General features: G+C 32.3%; 1 pseudogene; it reads right to left on the bottom strand.

The window, feature by feature from the left end:
- Nucleotides 1-1,336: 1,336 nt before the first annotated feature.
- On the bottom strand, nucleotides 1,337-3,762 carry LOC134272357 (uncharacterized; annotated as a pseudogene).
- Between the last annotated feature and the right edge of the window lie 1,111 nt (nucleotides 3,763-4,873).

Raw genomic sequence — 4,873 nt, 5'->3', positions numbered from 1 at the left:
AAAAAATTCAATTAAAAACATGTTAAATATGGTGATCAAATTATAATTCTGTGGTACTGTTTCAGTTGCTGAAGAAGATGGGAGTCTAAATCTGAAGAAGACGCACGATAATCATTACTGGCATCAGATTCAAGGACAGCTTCATTTATCAGGAACTTGTTGCTGTGACCTTGTCATATGGACTCCAGTGGACTTGAAAATTGTCAGGATATTGGAAAACGACTCATGTGCTCAGAATATTTCAACAATGTTAGATTTTTATTTTTCTGCCATCTTTGTCAGAATGAATGATTGATGACAATACATGTACATCAAGTTATCCAGAAAAAGGCATGTCATTTTTCATGTATCATGTATCTGAATAATTTCCATACATAAATGGTTGAAATTGCATAAAATATTGATTTTTTCACCTTAACATTTAAATACATTTGTAAATGGTATTTATGTAGACTTGATCAATTAATCGATAGAAATTAGTTTTTATCAATCAATATATACCATATAAGTGGAAATTTTAACAAGACGCAAAGATAGTGATTTGTCCTTAAAATTTGGTACTTAGTTTTAGCGACACGTAATTAATGTGATTTTAAAATGCTCACTTAAGAAGCTATTACAAATAAAACGTAAAAATTAATTTTTAGTGATATTCAATTTTAGCGATCTCAACACCCTTGCTAATAATGCCAAAATTAAAGCCTTCCTAAAAATATTTTCTATATAGGGTATTCATTAGGGTATTCAAGGCCACCAGCCCAAAGTCCAATTTTAAGTCGATGTACATGTATTTACATAGATTGGTTCAAGTTTACATCAATCTTCTTGAGACTTCATTTACATATGTCTCTTCTTTTATATAAAGCTAAGAAATACATACTTTGCTTAAGCATTTAAAACATCTAATCCTCCATATTGAATCAAGTTTCTTGTATAATACTCAAAAAGAAGAGATATATAATATTTGGCAACTTTTTCTAATATCAGTATACAGATCATGATATTCAATATTAAAAGTGAAAATATTCTGAAGGTAACAAAAAACATGAAAATTGTCTAAAATTGCTATTCTTTGCATAGTGTATTTTATTGTATTAATATTACTACATCTCTGACTCATTTTCCTGTTCTACCAATCTCTTTAAAGAGAGGAGCCTGAAGATTTACTAAACAGCAGCATAACTGAAAAAATTTTGTTGTCATATGTCTGTACTGGGATGGTACATGACTGAGGATTTTATAGTTTTTAATCCTTTCGTTGGCTCTCTCTACATGAATTCTACTGCGTCCAATTTTATAGCACAGTTTTGCCTCTTCTCTGGTAAAATGAGATTTACTAGACAAAATTGGTGGAAACCCCTGCAGAAAATTTGTCAAAGATATTGAATTTGTCTGCGAGAATTAAATCTCCGGGCTGTAAATGGTCAAGGACTTTACAGTGCTCAACTATGGCAGCATCTGATGTGGATCCGGGATATAAATCAGATGTGAATACGAATGCCCCATTTGGAGCAACACACGTCACGGCTTTCACCGTATGGCGGCTTTTATAATTGCTGTAAGTAAGAGACTGACTGTTCATATTGGATGGAATGTCTTGAGTAATTTCAGTTGCATCCATGGCAATCCTTGCTGATGAAAAATCCACAAAGGATTTTGGCATGGGTCCTTTGCACTTTAGTTGTGACGGAATCCCAACCGCCTTTAACACACCATCGTAAAAGATCTCATGCAAAACTGAGATAAACGTGTTCACAATATTTGAAACAGTAGAGCGGCTTGTTCCGAACCTAACAGCAAGGTCTAAATCTCGAAAGTTTAATCTAGTTTCATTAGACATATTAGCAACTGGTCTTTTAGGCCAAAACAGGTTACCTCCCAACCAGCATGGTAGTTGAAGGGTGCCATCCGTCTCAGGACCTGTACTATTATGTTAAACACATCTGCTGGAAAGGATGTGTAGAGCAACATCTAAAAAAGAAAAAAAATTGTTAAATACTATAAAAATCTCGCAAAGAACAAATATCATTATCAATGGCATACAGACCAAGGACATTGATGATTAAAAAAAATTTTCTAAGAGATATTAAAGAACAAAAATAACGTGTGAACTAGCCAATATTGTTTATGAAAAAAGAAGGATATGGAGATAACGAACAGTATTCAATCTCAAAGTCCATAAAAGAATACAAAATAAGAGCAGAGTAAAGCCAAGGACCCATGAAATAAAATGACTGTTTTTTTCACTTTCATTTTTATTTGGCTGAAAAAAATTAAGTACTCTGTCCGTGTTTCACAATTTGACACCTACAAGTCACTGTGTAGTGAACAGTACCCACAGAAAATAAGGCACATACAGTAATCCTTTTTAAAGATACTCTATACCAAGTTTGGTTGAAATTACCCCATTTGTTCTGGAGAAGAAAAAAGAATTTCAAAAGTTTACAATAGCAACAACTACAATGAAAGACAAATACACATAAGCTTGCCTGCACTTTTGGCCAAAAGTGTACTAAAAATGCAAAGTGTACTCAAGCCTCTCAAGGACTATGTGTGGTGATAAACAAATTCACTTAAGACTCATATCACCTAAAAACATCTCATTACACAGTAATATTCAACTTATTTTCTGTGAGCAAGAAATATCCATGAGTTTCATGACCATTCGTTCACCATTATTTTTTGTCCTGAAAAATTTATTTAACTTGGAATGATGTCTCAATTATAAACAGTAGTATTCTCTAATGGATTACAAACTGTCATAAGTATCTAAATTAAAATAACAGTGGGTTTAAAATTAATATTGATTTAAGAAAAATATTACCTTTTCATTGTCATTAAGGATATCTCCAACTGTCATTTTTGGTTTCTGTGTTTTTAGATTTTTAATTTCTTCCTCCAGTTCTTTAATTTCCTGCTCAAGTTTTTCAACTGCAAAATGAATAAAGTGATTAACAGTTCAACAAAGGGGAACATGTGAGCAGAACAGAATTTTTACTCTGGGACCTCTTAATAAATAAGTAGTCAGACGCTCTACCAACTGAGCAATTCTCCCTTTAAGATGGCAAATCTAGCTCTTCAATAACATTGCATTGCACTAAATGGGTAGATGCATGTCTTCAAGAAATTTACGAGAACAGGAAAAAGGCAGTCAGACAGATCAAATGCCGCTGGCGAAATTGTTGTTTTTTACAGCATATGACTAGTGATTGATTGATTATTGTTTTACATTCAGTCTGAGTTTGGCCCAGGTTCTTCTTTTGGTCTGGTACTGTTTCTTTTATATTTCTACGAAAATCCTTCACTGGGGTATGAGACTTGCATGAGACATTCTGCTTGTTACTTTTAGTACCATTCTTTTTATGAGCATAAATTATAAAGTATAGACAATGAATGAAATTGTTTTTCCTACCTGAATTGGTCTTCCTTTGGATGGGAATACAGATATCATTTGCTGCTACTGGTTGTATAAAATAGGAATGGTCAATTTCTAGAGGTCTTTAAAGATGACTTTCTGCATTATCATGGTCATGGATTGCTGTCATTGGAAGTGTTGAGTTTTCCTCATTACCTTTATTTTCTTTGGATTTTTTTAACCTATAAAAAATGTATACATATGTTAACATTTAACAATTAAATTAAAGAATATTTGGGACCTTGCATATAAGATGCCAAATTTAGTGACTAAATTTTTGCTACCCTATTGCACAGAAAAAGTAATAACTTGTTTTCTGATAGAAACAGGTACCCACGACAAGCCATATCTAATACACATTATGACATCATGTAATGACTTCACCGTCCTCTACTACTAAATTTTATAAGGAACAACAACATAAAAGCTTCATTGCAAGGGCATACAGAAACAAGATATAAATAGATACTGGATATTCCAAGCATCTATGATATTGCTGCACAAATGTCAACTGTGCAATAGTTTAGTTACTTTTTATAAACTTTTACATGTACGTTGAAACAGGGTGAAAATTCACAGTCCTGGCTCCAGAGTAAGTTTTGCTAATTTTTATTTTTTTGAGAAAGCATATAGGATTTGTGCAGCAATTTTTATTCATTTTTAGAATATTCTTCTCACATGTCAGTATCATATTATTCATTTAAATTAAACAGGATATTCCCTTGTGCCAACATTGTTTTCTTGTTGTGTTTTATTACCTTGAATGGAATTTTTTTAAAGAACAGCGACCTCATAGTATGACATCATAATTTGTACTACTTTAAATATGCTGTGTATACTTACACTTATTTGATATATATAGCCTAAAAGTAAACAAATTTGAATGCAATGATGCTTCAGAACACAAAATAAATACACACAATATTACCTCTTTGGAGTAGGTACATCAGGAAAGTTGAACGCCTTGTTAAAAGAAAATATTGATGGCCCATTTTCTTTATTTCGCTCCACAAAAATGACAACTACATATTCTATCATTCTCTGTACATTCTCTGTCTGCTCGCCTGAAGATAAATAAATCTATGGTGATTTTTCTTTTACCTATCCTTCATTTTATTTATATTAAAGATTTAAAATTGATATTTATAAGAAATGAGTAACAGTTTAACAGACCTTGGCCATAAAATTGGAGTAACTTGGATCAGGTTTGTTTACATTTTTTTCAACTGTTCACAGGTCTGAATATCTAATTATTCTGTATATCTCTCTTTTCCTCTTTTTACTCGGTAGCGAGTATGCCATATACCTTATATTTCAAGTGTAATTATTTTCAGTATTACTACATAATATGTTGGACGTAAAGGCACTGATGTGTACGGAGATGCTAATCGGCCCATTAAATCGCATCTATTCGTTATAATTATACTCTGCAAAGGTATAAATATGCACCTCCCAAAT

This window comes from Saccostrea cucullata, unplaced genomic scaffold (genome assembly GCF_032062105.1).
Source record: "Saccostrea cucullata isolate Sc308-1 unplaced genomic scaffold, CSIRO_AGI_Scuc_v1 ctg8200, whole genome shotgun sequence".
Lineage (NCBI taxonomy): Eukaryota > Metazoa > Mollusca > Bivalvia > Ostreida > Ostreidae > Saccostrea > Saccostrea cuccullata.
This window is presented reverse-complemented; position numbering and strand designations above follow the sequence as displayed.